Consider the following 20,835-nt stretch of genomic DNA (forward strand, 5'->3'; position numbering starts at 1 on the left):
AGAGTTCAAGATGGGGTTTTTTTTTCAACAAACACCGAAATAGCCTGGGGTTGTTACCATCTTCAGATCAACTTGGACAACATTTTCAAATCTTCAGTATCTCAGGAATACTAAATGACAAGTAGGATAACAATCTGGCTGGGATGCCAATCTACTGCAGTGTAGATCTCCTACACGCATGTACAGGTTTCACACCTAGGGATTTTTTATAACAGCCTGTCCTTCTATTGCAACTGTGGGAGGCAACTAGAGAACCCATAGGAAACTCAAACTGACATGGGGAATATGTAAAACTGTACCAGACAGTAATTTGAGCTCAGGAACAAACCAGGAACCCTTGAGCTGTTAAATGACAACAATACCCACTGCACCACCATACATCCAGTTTTCACAGAATATTCTGGAACAGTAAGCATGAGCATTTCCATTCTAGCCCATTACAAGGCATCAGACAAACCCTAACATGCTCATTTACACCTCTCAAGATTTAAGTAGCAATTCGTCCGTAAATCACAGGAAGATAAAAATTGAAAGGAAGCTCACATGGAAGCTCATAAATGCAAAACTCTACATAGACAGTTACTACAGGTCTGGATTTAAAAAGGACGCTGTAGCTTTAAAAAGCAATGTTTTAACTCCATGCCTTGAAACTGTATCTTGTTCAGAGTTGTGGCATATCCTGGGAAAAGTAAAAAGAAGAAAAAAAGAAAAAATCGGTAATACATTCAGTACATTGAAGGCAATTTTTTTTATTTCAATTAGAAATAAAAAAAATCTAATAATTATATATATATATATATATATATATATAATTTATTTTTTATTATTATTATAATTTTTTTTATTGTCTTTCTGTTTCCTTCCTTAGCTGCACCAAATATGTGTACCTTTAATTATTAAGTGAGAAACCTTAATTTCTTACTGACTTATAAAACTTTAAGCAAATCAAAATTAACATCTAAAAGATCTAATTCAAGTGTCCCAGGCCAAGACTTCCAAATGTGAAACATAACATAAATAAAACATGCTTCTATAAAAGTCTGGGAAAAAAACACCAAAAAAACATGCACATTTCACATGTCTGTTTCAGCCTCATAGATTACTTGCATATGCGTGCATTCATCTGATTGCATCCATACATGGACATAAGACCATAAATTTAAGAAAACATTACAGGTCCCTACAGCCTCATGTTTTATCAGATCTGCTCCTACACACAGTTATAAAAACTTTGCATCTATATTATGTACAAAACGGAAAACGGATTTTTGGTCACACCAAGTGTTTTTTTTTTTTAACTGTAATTAGTACTGTAATACTGAAATAATGAATAAGCTTCCTGACCTCTCTGTGACAGTCAGCTTCGGAGGATATTAGCAAAATCTATGTGCAAGAACTGGCTTGCAGGCCATTTTGCATTGGAATGTATATATACAGCTTGCTTGCTTTTGGAGCCAAATGGTAAAAAATAATCATTATTTGTCTCAAAAATGCTGGAGGGAGTGTCTGTAGCATTGAACATAAAATAAGTTTTCAAACTTCCTGTGTAATAATAATGCAAAATTAGGTTGAAAATATAAAGAAATACACTGTTAGATCTCCTTGTAGCAATGCTTTATAACTAGCAATACAATCAACAAACAATATAAAGCTTCTTGATCTATCCGAATAATTACAGAAGCTTATGAGAATGCCTGAGTATGTTTGTGTTAGTTGTGTGTGAGTTAAGCCAGGGACAAAGCTACTTCTAGCCATCCAATTTTTTTGTGCATGGTTGTCAAACTGTCATGCCTTGGCATGGGTCATGTCTGCATGTTAACCACCGCTAATCAAAAGAGCACAATTTATTTGTGTACACAGCTTTCCTGTTGAAGAAGGAGTGACATTTACATATCCTGGAGAATTTGTGTGCATGTACATGCTTGTAACAGGGCCTGGTGTATGTGTTTTTCTATGTGTGCACTTGCATAAGGCCATAAGACAGTGGTTATTACAAACTGCTTGGTGTTTCTTGCAAAACCGCACACAGACCCAAACATCTTGATAAATTGACATGCTACCGTGTGATATAGTAGTTTATAAATAAATCAATGATGTCGGAATATTCGGCAGGAACACTGAATTACTAGTTTTAGTGTAGTAGTATTTAATCATACAATAAGTAAAAAAATTAGTGTTTAGAGGATTTTTACATTTCTTTTTGATCGTTTTTTTCTTTTTTGGAGGGATTTGATTTTTGTATATAAATAAAATAATAATAAAGATTATTAAGCAAGGTCTTAAAATACAGTATAGAACTTTGTATAAACCAATCCAGGCTTAAAAGTGCTGACTCTAACCAAGTGCCCTGTGTACAATAAGCAATTCAAGTTTTTCCAGTGTAGAACAAAACACCTAGTGCATTTTCAGAGCAAGCAAACAGCTCCTGAAAACAGAGGATAATCGACTACAGGAAGCCTGGGTGAATGTTTTCCATGATCAGAACATGTGCGTCCACTGAGGAGATGTTGAACAGATGGTTGCCAGATTAGTTCTGCTATAAGAGTTAAAGCCTAGGCACGCTACCTTATCGCTGTTCACAATTAAAAATAATATATGTGTCAGTACGAATCAAAGTAAAATTATGTAATAAGTTCACATTCACAAACTACTTTTTTTGGTTGTTTTTTTGTTGCTACAAAAGGCTCAGAAGATCCAAAGTTCTTTTAAAGAAATTTTAGCAGTGCCAGGTGTGAGCTTTTATTCAATACTTACAACACAATTATTCATACTTTATCCCATAAATGAAGTGGAAACATGGTGCTATAATCATTTGGGAAGCTGGATTAGTTTAATGAACAAAAAATACCATTTTGGACCACAGAAGGTTCAAAAATATTGGTTTAATGCTCCACCAGCTATTGACATTGAAGCAAGATGGGTTACAAAAACATTACAATAGTGATACACAAACAATATACCAGCAAGTAACGTTTCCATGTAATTATAAATTCCACTGAGGAATGCGTTATTGTGTTATTTTTAATCTGTGCCACAGTCTGGAACGGGTTCAATTTTATTGTGGAGAATAATGGTAAAAATAATGTTGGAAGACGTTTGTCCTCTGGCTCTAACATAAGGAAGGAAGTTAGATTAAAATAACTTTAGTGATATGACACCCCTGTGCTACCAGGATAGCATTTTATTAGTATTGAGGATTATGATATTTAAATTCTTTGAGTTAATAGAAGCCCAACGGTGTCTGTAGCATTTAGTAATGGCCCTGTGGTGCAGTATGTGGCAGACATGGCTGTAAGTTATACATGACCACCTCAATGGACCATATTGGGTTGCCTTGCCTATCAAATCTGATTTTAGGTACTCTGATTTATGTCGAAAGTTGTTCATAGGTTCTCCCCTTGTGTTCACTGACTGTAAGTTTCTTCTAGGTTTTCTGGTTACTTTCCATAAACCCCCTGTCTATAAACATGCATGTAGTATACAAAAAAAAAAAGAAATAATCTGTTTATGGGGTCCCTACTAAAATATGGGATATTCTGTTCCCTTGGTAATATGTACTGTGATTTGCTATACATTATGGAGGATGACTTGGAAATCTTGGCAAAGAGCAAAGAATGTAACCTGTATATCAAATACATTTGAAATATTTCAACATACTAGTATGGGATATATTGTTTTTAGTCTTTTCTATGAATTCTTCCTATACTATTTAACAATGCTTATTGTCATAAGCATGTATTTAATGTTTCTCGTTAAAATGTTTTATGGGGACCAAACAGTAATTTGCTTGAACTTCACTTCAGTGGCTGAGATAAATGCGAACAAGAGCCATAATTCAGTTTAAGAACACCATACATTTACACTCATTAAAGCAAAGCCTCCTGGGAGTAAACCAAGAGCATCTGACTTTGATTATGAAAATCAATAAAAAAAAAAATGTTGTGTTGATAAGACCACATATCTCAACATCTTATAACGTAACCTAGAGTTTGTGTTCCACAATTAAAGCACCAGAAGGTTTTACAGCATGTCACAGTACAGAGGTTTCCTCTCCGTCTCCTGGTAAAATTCATTGCTCTTTGCTAACAAGGAAAATAAAACACACATGCTCTCTCCCGCATGTTTCCCTCGACGATTACATTTTATCTCGAACATGTATATACCTCACGATGCCTCTCCAGATCTCAGATCGCTCTGCCTAATGTCAACAAAGCATTTGGACACAGGTCTGGTGCCAAGCATGACATGGACGGACTCTTCTTGCTTTCTGTCTTGCTCTTCTGGCTTGCACTGTTTTTATCTCCATGCATTATGCAGCTGCTTCAGTTCTTTCTGATGTCCTGTCGTGCTTTTGGCCATCTTCCACTACCCTGCTGAAAAATGTCAGGTAGCTGCACTGACCTACCAGTTCTAATGAAGCCTTTTCCCGTGTGTTTGATGTTCTCTTGGCGCTGGCATTCTATATCTGTCAGCAGGTCTCTGAAAACTTTGATTACACATATTTCAAAGCTCTCTAAGATTCATCCTCGTGGTCTAACAAGATGTAGCCCTGAGCTGGAATCAATTCTTGGCCAGTCTACAGCAAATGCCAGCTAGTCCTTTCAACAACTGATTATAAGCATGCCTTGTCATGATCATGACTCTACTACTGAATCAACATCACTTCAAGTTTAAATACTGTAATGTAGTGAAAATACTCTAATATAATAGGTTAAAATAACACATGATAGAATCTATTAGTAAAGGATTGGAAAGAAAGGAAGCCATTCCAGCACTGATTGCCAGTTTTGATATTGTCAGTTACTTTCTGACAGCAAATGCATTCATTGAAACATTAAAATGCTGTTTTAATTACATTTAATGTTTCAGAACAAGTGTATATACATAATAAATAAATAAATAAATAAATAAATAAATAAATAAATAAATAAATAAATAAATAAATTTTAATTTCACCATTGTCATGGTATAAAACTTAATGGTATATATATATATATTCTAGATTTCACATGTACATTTTCATATTTCTATGATTTTTAAAACATATATGTATGTATAAGGGGAGGTGGTAACTTAGGGTTTAAGGCATTGGACTTTGGATTTAAAGGTCTTGAGTTGAAATCTCAGCCACAGCAAGCCAACACCTCTGGGCCCCTGAGCAAGGCCCCTCAAACCCATAGCTGGTCAGAAGTATAAATGAGATAAATGCTTCTCTGGATGCCAAATGCCATGAATGTAACTGTCCACTGGAACTACTTTTATATCCAATAATGAGTAATTTACTATAAAGCTTCCCTTGGTTCCCATTGCTGTTAAAACAAAGCAATATTCACTGCAGTGACCCCATGATAGCACCTATAAAAACAGCCCCACCTAAGGCTCTGTGTTATTTTATTTATTCCACATCCAATCATGGGACCATAATACTAAATCCCTTAATCTCTTACTTGAAATATAAGGGGCCCTGCCTAGCACTGTTGTTCCTATCACAGCATCACCAGTGATAAAACAGCATGGGGCAATTTATTTTTTTGGGTTGTCCAGTTTTATGAGAATCATACTCACTTCCTGGACACATGGGACCTCCAGATCTAGAGAGTTGCCAGAGTGCCTTCACAGAGACACTGATAATCATCACGTTTCCTTCTTTTGCCTTGCCTGACGTGCCATAGGCCTTGATCGAAACTCAGCTTTAAACGCTGAATGAAATTGAAATAGTTGAGAGAAGAGTCGTAACCAAGACTGGCAGGTGAAAGCTTTTGGGAAAGGGATGGTGCCAGACATAGTTCACAGATTTTATATCTGAATGATGAAAGGTAATGCAGCTGAGTAACACCTGCTGGCATAGATACTATGCCCTGAGAGAAAAAATACTCCTCCCTTCACCTTTAGATGGCACGGTATTCTAGTAAAGACCTGTATTCATGTTTTTTATTTTTTTTTATTAGGAACACTGTGACCTGAATCATGTGGGAATCATGTATAACTAACCCCACATGTTCTCTATTTCTTGCTTTATCTCAATAAAGCTATAGAAGTTAAACTCCATGATGGATGAGCTATGAAATCAGCACATAGTCAATTTTCCTTTTTCTAGCAAATGCATAACATGGTGTACACTTGGCAGAAATTTTAGACATAGATGCAGATTAAGACTCTCTTACACATTTAATGGCCCAAGCATCTGATATCAGTGTAGTGAAGACTCACCAGGTTGATCATCACCTTGCCTGGGCTCCATCAGTCATCAAAAGATCACATCTGTAAAACATATTTCCACACCCCCGAGTCTGTAAAAGAATAGTATCAACAGAGAAGTAAGTGATATATCGAGAATAAACAATAGGGCAAAAAAGGTCTTGTATTTAAAATATCACTTTATATAAGCTTTAGTAGACTTATTCATAGTTAAGAGCGTCAATATTTAACACGTCAGTATTTAGACTTTAGACATAAATCAAACATAGTAACAAACATTTGGTGCATTGGGTGGGTATGACTAAAAAAGAGGTGTGTTTAGTTGCACGATTTAGATTTTACGCTCACTTTCTTACAGCATTAGTGGATCAATGAGAGTACAGTGTCTCTTGCTTTTATGTTATACAAAAATAGGTTCTTTTCTTTTTATTTCCTATCCCATGATTTTAGTCTGCCAAAGTGACTTAGGGCTGCAATTGCCATAAACAGTTTTGCATTTAAGGGTCCATCAGTAAACAGTTGATTACCTCAAATGTTGATAAAACCAAAATGAATGGACATTCAGTGTCACCCAGATGAGAACGGGTTCCATTTTTGAGTCTGGTTCCTCTCATGGTTTCTTCCACATTCCATCTCAAGGACTTTTTTTCTCGCTATTGGCTTGTTTATAAGGGATAAAATTATAAGGAATAATTTGTAATGTGAAAATGTATATTTGTAATGTTTATTTCAGTAAAGTTGCTTTGGGAGAATGTGCATTGTTAAAAGCACTATACGAATATAATTGAATTGAATTGAAATTAATGCTTGAACTAAATGTGTGAACTATATTCAGATGATTTGTTTATCTGAGTAGCTGTATAAGCCAGCACTGAGTATGTTTAACCCATATAAATACCGGCAAACATTTTAAATATAAACTTAAAAAGAGAAAAAATATAGTGAGAATATAGTTAGAATCATGGAATCATGGAATATAGTCCCTCAAAAAAAGTATTTACCCCAAAAGTAAAAACTTATGTATTTCAATCACATCTAAATTTTGTATCCAATTTATTTATATAAATTCAATGTAAAACGTGAATAAATTAAATAAGCCTTATGTAAACCGATGATCTGTGATTTAAACTTGTGTAATACATAAAATGTACTTTTTTCCAATAACTTATTACTTACTTTATATAACTACTTTACATTTCCTTAATTATTAATTATATTAAATAAATTGTAAAAAAAAAAAATAATAATAATAAATAAATATATATATATATATATATATATATATATATATATATATATATATATATATATATATATATATATGTAAAATCTTTTAAATTGTTTGTTTACAATTGTCACAGGGTCAAAAAAAAAGAAAAGAAAAAATGAGCAGGACATAATGCAGTACTTAAATGAAACATTTGCTTAAATCCTGTCTCAAAACTCAAACAAAAAAAAAAAAAAACAATAGACATCAACCCTTTTACAAAGAAATGACATAAGTAAAGTTCAGTTTAAAAAAAAACCATACCATAATTTAGTGATTGTCCCAAACTGGATGCAAAAATGCAAAAATGTGGAATGATGTAACACCGATGAGGTGTCTGAAATAGTAATAATGGATTATACAGTGCATCAGGAAAGTATTAACAGTGCTTCAGTTTTTCCACATTTTGTTATGTTACAGTCTTACTCCAAAATAGATTTAATTCTTCAAAATTCTAAAAACAAATACTCTATAACGACAACATGAAAGACATATGTTTGAAATCTTTGCAAATGTATTAAAAATAAAAAAAACAATTACGGACATAAAAATTCACAGCCTTTGCTCAACACTTGTACAACACTTGTACTTGTACAAGCTACAAGGAGTGGCTTCCATCTGGCCACTCTACTGTATAGGCTTGATTAGTGGAGTGCTGCAAAGATGATTGTTCTTCTAGAAGGATCTCCTCTCTCCACAGAGCTCTTTCAGAGTGACCATCGGGTTCTCGGTCATCTCCCTGACTACGGCTCTTCTTCCCCTATCTCTTAGTTTGTCTAGGTGGCCTGCTTTAGGAAGAGTCCTGGTGGTTTTAAACTCCTTCCATTTATAATTGAGGTCACTGTGCTCATTGGGAACTTCAATGCTGCAGAAGTTTTTCTGTTCCCTTCCTCAGATCTGTGCCTCGATATAATCCTGTCTCTAAGGTCTACAGACAATTCCTTGGACTTCATGGATTAGTTTGTGCTCTGAAATGCACTGTTAACTGTGGGACCTTATATAGACAGGTGTGTGTCTTTCCAAATCATGTCACATCAACTGAATTTACCACAGGTGGACTCCAATCAGGTTGTAGAACAACTTCTCAAGGATGATCAATGGAAACAGGATGCACCTGAGCTCAAATTTAAGTGTCATGGCAAAGGCTTTGAATACTTATTTACATGAGATTTTCTTTTTTATTGTTTTGTTTTTTATAAATTTGCAAAGATTTCAAACAAACTTCTTCCACGTTGTAATTATGAGCAAACTTTTAGCATATTTTCAAAGAATATTTCTAGCAAAGTAAAATAAATGTCATGATGACACATCATGGACACATAATGTGCTTAAAATGATGCATATAGTCGATCGTATATCTTACAATGATTGGAGTTACAATTGTTTGCCAACACATTTGTAACGTTTATAACGTTTACATTCAGAGAACGTTTCTATGTTTGTTTGAGAGTTAGCAAATTAACAAAGTAAAATAGTTTGTCAAAGCTGTTTAAAAAAAACAAACACGTAATCTGTAAAACATATCAAATCAAATCAAATCGAATTTTATTCATCACATACACATACATACAGGGTACGACATGTAGTGAAATGTTTTGTACGATGGTCCGGCATGAGGGAATAGGATGGGGGAAAGAAAAGGAGGCAGATAAATAACTATAAGGTATGAGAAAAACTATTAAAATAAAATAAAATAAATAAATAAAATAAAGTAAAAGAATATAGGTATAAAGATAAATAGATATATAGATATATATATATATATATATATATATATATATATATATAAAAGGATAATGTATGAGCAGATATACATATAAACAGTAACAATGTGTAGTGAAAAATGTAAACAAAATAAAAATAAAAATGTAAACAATAAGGCACATGTAAACATAAGGCACATAGTCAGTCAACATTACATATTAAAATGATCAAAATTACTCTAAATATATATATATTTTTTTATAAGAAATAGGCAGGAAATAGTTAATTCACCCATAGCTGCAGTCACAGCAAAAAAATAATTTTTGTCCTGTAAAATCTCCACATCTCATCCAAATCTTTCTTGTCGCTGAGTCAGTATTGCAGTAAATATTCCTCCGAATTTTTTATTTTTATTTTTTTGCGTAAGGCGCATGTGCAACATCTACATTTTTGCCTTAATAATAATATAATACCCATAATAGTTACTTTATAGCATTTTAAATATAACATTTGAATTGTTTGCTTAATCAATTAGTGGCAAGACTCTTTTTTGAGTGTGTCTGCTGTTTAAACAGCTGACTATTTGAAAGATATCTATTATTTCAATAATCTAAATATTTTGAATTGTTTCAGGCTAGGATAGAACTATGTCTATTTTTCATTATTTACTGTAAAAATAAGTTTCTAAAATTATTTTTCATAAACTTTTGTTTTTTAATGTTAAAATATTTTCACCTCAGCAGTATTTCACACTCTGTTGTGTTTTAAGTTTTTATTTTTTTGTGTGTGTGTTTTCTTGATTAACAAGGAAACAGATTAATTAGCATGTCGTTATAAACAATGTAAATCCCATCCATGACTGAAGAGTCCCTTAAGTATTCTTACTCGCTACTATCTTTTTTTCTTAATAAAGATCACAAACAGTGCCAGCATTAATCCTGTTCTCATTCAGAATAAAAAGCAGTAAAAACCAGTCTTTAAACTAGACCACTGCATGCTCCTACAGGTTATAAATCAACATGCCATACACTTGAAAGAATTGAAAATAATGAAGCTTGCAGTCTTCAGAAACAAATGAAGAGTAAGTGGTAAGCGTATAATAGATGTACTTTGAAAGGTAAGTCATGAATTATCAGGGTTTATAAGTCGGTCCGTAGCTGTCAAGTGTAGCACTCGAGCTTCAGCTAGAATTTGTTTCCTTCAGCAAAATCCAACTATGTGCCTCATGTCTAATAGGCTAATTAAACTCTTTAGTCACTGTGGCTAAGGATATGCGAGTATTCGCAAAAACACAGCAGAGGACCTTCATAAAAGAAAAATCATCTAATGAACTTTCACTGTTTGTTTCATCACTGTGACGAACAGACATTTCAAGTGCATGATTGTTTTTACGAGATAAAAAATAAATCATCATTAACAACTGGAAAGCAAGTGCATTTAGGGGGAAACATTGTGGGCAAGTGGATTTGTTTTTTAAATAGGCACTATTATCAGAAAGGTTAGCTAAACCGATCTAAAAATTCCTGTCATATTAATGCTGACTATTTGTTGTGCTCATGTAGAATCAAAAGGTGTTGATGAATGCCAATCTGCTGAAAAAAAAAAAAAAGTTAATCAATGATGCCCACAAATCCTTATAAAAGAGCTGAAAGCAACAAAATAATGACCTCACAATGAAAAATCACCATAGAAAGAATGTGGTATGTGCTAAATCATCGAATAATGCCTTAGCAGTGCATCACTATCAAAAATACACATTATTTCCTCCTTCTTTTAAAGTATAAAAAAATGTCCACCCAATTGAATGGCTAGTATTATTTTTCGATTTGTTGTGAATCGATTTCCTTTAGTTTATTAATATTTACATTAATATAACTTTTTCTAAAGTAATGTAATTTTTAAAGTTTAAAACAGAGCACACAGTCTACCCTGTTTGGTGGCTTGTTGTGTGTTTGACCAGTTAAGTGTTTATCCGCTCATAAATAAAAAGGAACGATGGATATCACATGTAGTCAAGTAAAAAGTAAGATATTTGATTTAGAGAGAACGTAGTGATGTTAAAGTAAAACTTCCCAAATGGAAATACTCTTGTAAAGTAAGGATGGTTTCCCTTTTTGAGCCTGATTCTTCTCAAGGTTTCTTCCTCATAACATCTAGGGAGTTTTACCTTGCCACAGTCACCCCAGGCTCGCTCATCAGGGATAAATACAACAAAATTCATTTTAATTCTTAAGATCTCTAAAGCTGCTTTGAGACAATGTCCATTGTGAAAAGCTTTATAGAAATAAACTTGAACTTAAAGTACAGATGCATGGAAAAGCCTTGTTACCATCTACCACTGCTTGGAAACCAGTTAATTCATAGAAATTAACAATTTGCAGAATAATAAAGAGACACTAATGTGTCTGCTTATAAGTAAATTTACGTATACAACATTTCTTGTGTACAATTTCTTGCAAATAATTTATGAATAAATTTGTTCATATTCAGGTTGAAACAAAGTTCACTTATTGTATGAACTATAATTTATTCCACTGCTTGCTACAATAAGAATATTAGAGTAAAACAACATGCAAAACCAAATCCTTGTCAATGCTATGGGCTGAGAAACCTCTGGAGGAAAACCCTTTCATCCAAGCTTACATGTACAGTCTCAGATGCATGCATTTAAATGTTATTTTTCTGAAGAATTTGCCTCCCAGCCAAACCAGACGTTCCAAGCAAAGCAAAACATTCTGGTTGGGCCAAGAGCCATTTTCTAATGATGATCAGAATGAAACCATTGAGGAACCCTGCTATTTGATAATCTTCAAAATGGCTTCTCTTTAATGCCTTCAATCTTTCAAGTTCATGCTTATCTCAACATGAGGACATGAGGTCTGCGGCACATCAACGTCAGGGAAACATAGAACTCTGTTTCATTGCTGATCCCCCAAGCCCTGCTTTCAGCACATCATCCAAAGGAGAAAATGGAAGAAAATCCCAATGATATCGCTGATGGCAAAATGATCCTAAAGTACCCATGTAGAACAAACAGGCATATCAATAACTACACCATGGAATAAGCTTAGCACAAACCAAACACAGACAACATCTTTGGCCAGATGTTATTCTGGTTTGCCCATCTGGTTTATAATCAGGATGTTATTCTGGTTTGTCCATCTGGCTCCGGATCAGCTGAACTTACTCTAATATTAGACTTGGGCTCACCGGTGCAGGAGAAGATACTGGTGAAGATCAGCAACAACAATCAGGCCTAATGAGCACCGAGGGTTCTCAGAGCATGGTGGCAGCCAGAGGAGGCTTGGCAGGCAGCCCACAAGCTCATACCATCTGCCCCCCCAGTGTGACTCACATGCTTAAATATGCTCTGAGAAATTTTTAATAGTCCTCAAACTCAACACATCCCGCACTAGTTACAAAGCACAGTCTGGGGGGATGTTGGCTGCAACGGCAACCTGCTGCCCTCGTATGCACTAATCGAATTTGTAATGATCGGTGGTAATTAGACCATAGGAAATGAGAATAAAAGCCAAACATTGCTCCAGGGAGAAGCAGTAGGGATCTTCAAGTTAAATAATCATTGCACAAGAGTCAGTCATGGTTAGAAGACAGCACAGCACTTATATAGATCTAAGATGTCCTCTAACTTGGCAAGCGAGGATGAAACAATTATGATTCACAAAATCAATTCCAAGAGAAAAATGCAAGCTTAAATATAGTTTCACAATACATGGGGAAGACATAGTAAACGTGTAATACCTTTTCAGGGATCAACTGGCCATTCAAATGCAATTGATAAAAGGCCGAAGTCCATATCCATTTTTAGAGTTGTGTCGCAAGGGCAGAAATGTGGGTGGAATGTAAGATCTGTGAATCTTTTGCTCTCTATCTTTTTCATTACTGTGGTGTAAAGAGGAACAGTAGTAAGGGTAATGGAAGGGATAGGTCAGTGTAAAAGGTGTTGGCCTTCTGAACAAAAGGTTGTGAGTTCAAATCCCAGCATCACCGAAGGTGTCACTGCTGGGCTTGGGTGTAAGCCCCTTATCCCTCACTGCTGACAGCTCAGCTGTCGCTATTGGATAAAGGTGTCTGCCAAGATTGCATAAACTTAAACGAACTGCATTTAAAACTCTACATTACTTCATTTGGTAAGTCTGTTATTATCAGTACATAATGAAGGCTACTTGTGCACAAGGCTAAAGTTATTAAGAATAGATCATCAGGATATCAAGCGAGAATAGAAAAACTCAAGAGGTGATTTTAATTGAATTGAGTCTCTTAAAGAGAATCCAAGATCATTGACTCTTATGCTTTTTACCTCTTACTACAGCAAAATAGAAACAGAGGATTTCTGATAAACTAGTGAGCAAAAATAGGGCAAAAAATAGAAAAAGTCACTAAAAGTAAAATTCTCTGTTTTTGGTGGGGTTTTTTCCTCATTGTTGTGTAAAAAGGGGGGTGTGTGTATATCAGTGGCGGGCCGTGCATTCGGTACCTGGGCATTCAGTGGGGACTTACCCGACTTAATCCACCTCTTAATACCACCACTATCCTGTCGCAATTATACAAACCATCAATACTGTACAAAAACGCAATATAACAATGTGTGGCATTACAGAGAGAGAAAGGAATTTCGCATATGGAGGGTAAATATCATTTTCAACCTACATCATCTGGAGCAGTTTAGAAATCAATATTTGCCTAATAACATGACAAAAAAAAAAATTTAAACAAAATACAACCTACTCACAAGAGATGCATACTTATAATTTGCACCACTCCTCAGAGGCAGTAAAACAGTAGTACGGTCGTATTCACTGGTCCGGAAGTGGCAAACAAACCATGCTTGGCTGTAACAGTTTCCCTCTGACCAAATAGGATAGAAAAATGCTGACACTATTCTGGGTCAGCTAGCTAGTGTATAAAATATGCTATACAGTACAATGTGCAAAAATGAGAACTATAGTTAACTAGTAAACATATACACAATAAATGTTCAGAGTTTAAAAAAAAAAAGCAGTCGAGTAGCTGCTCAGGATGCTCTGGCTGATCCCTCTGTAGAACATGGTCTGGATGGGAGGTGAGCTTTCCTCAGCCTTCGCAGGAAGAAGAGGCGCTACTGGGGTTTCTTGCTGATGGAGCTGCTGTTGAGTGACCAGGTGAAGTTCTTCACCAGATGAACACCAAGGAATTTGTATCCATTAATGCTCAGTGGAGAATGGCCGTTCTGTGCTCTCCTAAAGTCAACAACCATCGCTTTAGTTTTGTCCACATTCTGGGATAAGGTGTTGCTTCTACAACAAGCTGTTAGCTGTTGCACCTCTGATCTGTATGCTGACTTAAGGTTCTTGCTAATATTACCCACCACAATGTGCTATTGATAAACTGTGCATTGCTACACAGTTGTGAGACAGCAGAGTGAACAGAAGTGGGCTGAGAACACAGCCCTGAGGGGCCTAAGTGCTTAGTGTGGTGGTGCTGGAAATGCTGTTCTCAATCCAGACTGCCTGCGGTCTCCCAGTCAGGAACCCAGAATCCAGCTGCAAAGGAAGGTGTTTAGGCCCATTAGCCTCAGCTTCCCAATAAGATGCTGAGGGATGATTGTGTTAAATGCTAAACTGAAGTGTATAAACAGCAGCTGTACATATGTGTCCTTATTATCCAGGTGGCCGCTAATTGCTTTCCCACATTACCTTTACCCAACATGCTTTACACTTTTATACATATCTGTTCAGGTCCTGACACTCATGCCATTCCGGTCCTGACTAACCCAGCCATTATGGTTGCACAAGCCAGTGCACTCTTAGTGTCGGTCCCAAGCCCGGATAAGTGGGGAGGGTTGTGTTAGGAAGGGCATCCAGCATAGAACATGTGCCAAATTAAATATGCGGATCACGAGGGGGATTTGGAGAAGGATGATCGGCTGTGGCGACTCCTAATGGGAGCAGCCAAAAGAAGAAAAAGAAGTAGAGGGCTTTCACTAATGCAATAATAGCATTGCTGTCCATTTTAAGGACGACAATATCCAGAATGGAAAATGCCACAATGTTTTTGGTGTCCAGGTCAACAATCAACAGTGCTAATGGTGACAAAGAGCTACAAAATTATCCCCAGAAGGCATCTGAAGCATTTGAGTAGTAGGCTTACGTTTATTTATGCAAAAAGTGCTTGTCACATAATTGAAAACCACCTCCAACCAAAGCAATCAGCTCCAACCATTAATTTTCTAGTACACAATAGTATGAAAAAAAATTAAAAGCCAAAAGAAAAAAGAGCCAAAAACATAATAACAAGCCGTGTTTGCTGCTAACGAGCTACTACATCCGAGCAAGATCCATAATTTGCGATGGGACATGTTCATATATATGTATAAATTAGAGAGAATTTAATTGGATTATTTCAACAATTAGTATAGGTATTAATCTAGCCCTAGTCATGATGAACTGTAAACCTATAAAAAGAAAATATCCTAAACTATTTGGGGTTGAAACCCTAACCAATGAATTTCAGGCTATATCATTATAATTTGTATTATCATTATTATTATTATCATTATTATTATTATTATTATTATTATTATTATTATTATTATATTACCCTACACCACACTACACTACATTACACACACAAATATTTTACAATCAACAGATTTCTATATTTAAATACTTGTTTTCTTTTGGAGAAAATATCTAAAACTAGCTGTGAATTTGTACAATATGATATAAACCTGGTATCACAGAAATTCTCAAATGTATATTGTGTTTAGATACTGACAGCGTCTCAGCCTGACTCTGTATCAGAGTAGTACAAATCTGGGATTTATTTGTAAGTGCTGACAGCAGTGCTTCAGGCATTGAAGTGTTTGTGAGATCCTATCCTATGCGGTCTCCTTTTTTGAGGGTTCAATGTTAAATGTTTAACTGCCAGAACAAAACACAGATCCTATGGTATGTGAGAGCGAAAGAAAAAGTAAATTCCATTTTTAAAATGGCATATAGAAGTTTATAAATAAATGCATGGATGTCAAAGGCCTAAGCAACTAAATAGTATTCTTTGTTGTTGTTTTGTTTTCTCCAACTTAATATAAAACAGAAAGAATTTCAATGTATGCACCCTATTTTGTTTCACTCCTGTGAAATAAAAAGGGATGTGAACTGTATAATGTCTTGAAATTATCCTAAGGTACTATAAGATGTCTCTAGGTCTTCCTTAAGTGTGTGACTTGTTTTGGCCCCAGGGTTTGGACTCGCAATCAGAGCACAGAACAACAGGGCAGAAAGTACTTGAATTAATTTGCCAGCTGTGGCTTAAACACTGGGCTGGAATGTTAAATAAAGTGTGCAGTTCCCGCTGTGCCAGAAGACATGTTAGAGTTCTGGAAAATGAGAAGCGCCGAGAGTCTAAGCACAAAAACTGAATGAAGACACAAAAAGCAATGCAGCCTGGGAAAAGGGGGACGGTACATGAGCACTGGAAACAAATTCATTTTACAGACCTCCTATGAAAGATGGACTTAAAGCCACAAATGGAAGAGGTGTTTAAAATTTGGAAGAAGTCTAGGATTTCTTTTACACAAGTCGGTAGAGTTGCAGTGTGCCACGAATAGTGCATGCAATGACATCTAGCCTGGTACATCTTAAAAGCTTTCTATCTTCAGTGAGTTTTTTCATTGATGTTTGCATTCCTTTTGAAGAAGACGCTCAAGATGAATATTAAATATGTGCACATGTTTTTTGCATTTGAGAAAACAGAGCCGCCCAAGTGCAATAATCGCTATTTTATACAACATTTTTAATTAATGGTTTTGCCATTAGCAATTATTCACCAATTACTCTTTTGTATATGCACTGTGAATAATATGCCACAAATGGTGACATGATGACCTTTCAGTCATGCCCCAAATCTGGGAAAAAAACTCTTCCTCTATAGAAACAGTAAACCAGACACGGATTGGGTGAGAAGACATTTGAATTTTAAGATAAGTGTGTGTGCCTTTGAGGGAGGTACTGTATGTGCCACAGGTAGTAGTGTAAGAGTGAGAGCACCTGAGAGAGGATGAAAAGAGGAGGGAAGGAAAAAGGTGGAGAGAGACAGAAAAAAGAGTGAGAGAAAAGGGGTGGATAAAAGCCAAGTCAGCGCTGCATTCCTCCTCTGCACAGGCCGGCTCAAAGCGAGAATGAGGGGGGAGTTAAGCATTTATCCAGATGTAGAAGGCTTGGACTTCAGGAGGTAGGGTCCGAAAGTCTTCAGTTAACACATCGGTTCAAACACATACAGAGAGAGAGAGAGAGAGAGAGAGAGAGAGAGAGAGAGAGAGAGAGAGAGAGAGAGAGAGAGAGAGAGGACGTCTTGAGAACTAGGAGAAACAAGAAATCAACGTGGCCTCTCACGGTGAACACAAGCTAGCCAATTTTTTTTCTCAACCACATATATCAAGGTAAGTCATACTTGGTGCAGTATTTTAATTTATGCTGAGATAAGCTTCAACTTATTTCACTGTATAAAGATAAACACTTTAGACTGCATATAAAGTTATTTTATGTGAGAGTTGTTTTAGTTTCATCAGATGTTAAATGTCAGTTCTGTTTGCACATTAAAAAGTGTTTGGAATCATTTTACATTCAAATATTCAGACATTTATATGCAATAAGAAAAGGATGAGAGTGCTAGAACATCTAATTGAAGCATTTCTTGGTTTATCTTTCTGATGCTATAAATTCATATGGAATTGGTTTAAATCAAGTGTGACTCAAGTTCAAAGTTTAGGACAAAGTATAAAATGAAATGCTGATGATTCATTGTTAAAATATGGCCTACGTTCTATCTTAGGCAAAGATGAAAAAGTTGGATATATGGCTTCAGAAACATCAAAAGTTCAATAAAGTTTATGGGGAATATTTATAATATGGGAGACCATTGCATGGGCTAAATATGAAAAGCATATGACTGAGTTCCATTACATATGTTGGGCATAAACCTAAGCTAAAAAAAAAAAGAAAGAAAGAAATATTCCAAATATTTGACTAGTTTATTCTACAAGTAAGGTATATTCGACTCTTTTCATCATTATTGTAAAGATAAGTCTATTTAATAAAAAAATATGCAAGAATGGATATTAATCTTCAGAGCAACTCCAACATTTTATTATTTTTTTTATTAAATGAGTTCTTCCATCCTACTTTAATTTATCTGTCCATTTATTTTTGTTAACCATTACCTACGTTATCCAAAAATGCCTTTTTACTAACTGATAATACCTTAATACTGGCACTATCAGGTGAAAGCAAAGACTTTATGTGCAGAAAGCATTAACTTTCATCTCTAGTTAAAGTGCATGATGCAGCAGCACTTTAGACTTTAGGTCTGTCCACTTCTCTTACCTCCGCATCTGTACACTGTGTACAAACAGCTTCCAAATATTTATGCTAATACTGTTATCAACACCATCATGCTTGTCCTCTTGTAAATTGATAACTAGCCAAGCCAAGTCTCTGCTAAAACATATTCCAGCTTTGTCATATGGTCTTCGGATCTTTGAGTCAAGCAGTTGATGTCTATAGTATTTCTATGCTTGATTTCTTATTAATGTGATTCTGAATATCACTGAAAAATTGTGGATGAAAAAAGAAAAGCACCTTTACTATCTCTTGGGAATAATGAAAACACAGCACCAACGTGAAAATTTAGCACCAGAAACATTCAAAACCATAACAACATTTTATATGTGTATCAGGTGTAGTGTGTGTACAAGTGTAATTTTTCTTTTAGGCCATTTTCTCCAAAAGGGTCGAGCATGGTGTTAAACAGTAGCTGTGTTCTTTGATGAATTGGGAATTTTACACTTCTTGCCATTTGAACCAACACTAAATTATAAGAGGATAAAAAAAAAAAATGAATGTAGAACTGGCAAAATATTTGGTAAGAAATACTGATAAAATTATTTAGTCCAGATGTTGGGGAAAATGTTCAAGTGATTTAACAAACTCAGGAGAATGTTCTTCCTGTGTTGCGGTGACACGAGGTAATTCCATCAGCATCTGACCAGGGTAGCTGGAGGAACTCATTTCCCAAAATCATCATGGGTTATTATCATACCACTGACAGACAAATAAATCATGCCTCACATTTGGTGATTTTCCCACACAAAATAAAACAAGAAGAATCTGGAGCAACTAAAGCTGGCGAATAAGCAATAAAAGGAGAAAACATAGGCCTAACTGACAGTCTTTGCCCTGCAGTCTAAATATGTTGCCTTAAAATATCCGTCTAGAAACTGATGGTGTAATTGGGCTGTCGAGAGCTTGCTTGCGGAGAAAAGCACTTGAGCAATGACTTATTTCTTAAGGACTCAGCAGTTCCGTGGGGGTGGAAAGATGCAATACAGCCCCCCATCTCCCTCATTCACCGTAATTGTGTAATGCACAGGATAAATGTGAAGGGGATTGAAAGGGGCAATACTTTACTAGAATCCGCTGACTTGATTACCAATTATTAGCGTGGTTAAATAAAGCAAACCCTTTAAAGACTTCTAAGCACTTCATATTAAAATAATCAGGACTCTGGCGCGTGACACCATGCAAATTAGCCAACCGTGTCATGAGAGTTCTTTGTGGTTAGTGAGTCATGTTGTAATAAGGATGTTACCACTTCTCACACAGTAGGAAAAGAAACTAGGCTTGTTGTTTATATTGGGAGTACTTGAAGTCGGCAGCACGGATACCACAATGAAGCTAATTTCTGTTTAAAATGTAGGGCCTATTATAAGCCATACAAGTACAAAGGAGATCAATTAAAACAAATGCTTTTTTTTTTCTTTTCGCTTTAAGCCCACCCTAGAACACAGTTTATACCTCGTATCTATTATAGCCAGTCTGGAATTTTTTGTTAGACATTATAATGATTCTAATAAATATGACATTTATACCACAGCACCTTCGAATTCTGATTGTTCAGAATGTGTTGAGTAATTTATATATACAGTAACAGTAGTTCTAACAGTAGAGTGGGCTGTATACGACAGATGTAACACAAACAGATTTTTACAAGGTTAGGTTCTTTTAGCTTTTGTGGAATTCCCAGAATTAGCTCTTTGTAAGTATAGGGTAAAGAATGAGGTAAAGCTGTAATATTTTGACACAACAAAGTCTTTAGGACAGAAGGCTTTGCAAAAAACCAAGCTTAATTTTTCTGTATTCAGTTTGGTTTAGTAGATTTAGTACTAAACCATTTAGTAGATGGACGAAATAGCCTGTTAGCCTTGTGTGATATCAGATGTGGACAAAGTACACACACCATGCACAAGTTAAAGTAGAGATACACTCCATATTACTCCAGTAAAAGTGCTTGAATAAAAGCACAAAAGTATTTGCCTCCAAATGTAATTACGTATCCAAAGTACTATGATTTATTATGGCTGTTATGAGTCAAACACTGATTGATATTTATTAATATTATCATGAGAACAAAACCTTCAAAACTACTTGCGCAAATGAGGCCACGGGTGTTGTGGCAAGTTTGAGTCAGGAGTTTCTTTCATCATTTATTCCTCTTAAAATGTTTTGCTTGCTGTTGACACTGAACTGTATGTTGATGATAAGTAGATACCACCAAGCAGCAATCAAAGCAAGTTTATTACGGAGCGTGCACTCGAACCTGACTGGTGG

General features: G+C 35.5%; 1 long non-coding RNA gene across 2 annotated transcripts in view; it reads right to left on the reverse strand.

Annotated features, from left to right (window-relative positions):
• The window catches only part of LOC310737282, a 243,502-nt gene that overhangs the window by 210,172 nt on the left and 12,495 nt on the right, over window positions 1–20,835 (reverse strand). For both annotated transcript variants that reach the window (XR_014536793.1, XR_014536794.1), the window contains exon 2: window positions 6,211–6,290. This is a non-coding gene — a long non-coding RNA (uncharacterized lncRNA). The remainder of the gene's footprint in view (window positions 1–6,210; window positions 6,291–20,835) is intronic.

The sequence above is a fragment of the Silurus aristotelis genome, assembly GCF_946808225.1.
Source record: "Silurus aristotelis genome assembly, chromosome: 14".
In the NCBI taxonomy this organism is placed as follows: Eukaryota; Metazoa; Chordata; class Actinopteri; order Siluriformes; family Siluridae; genus Silurus; species Silurus aristotelis.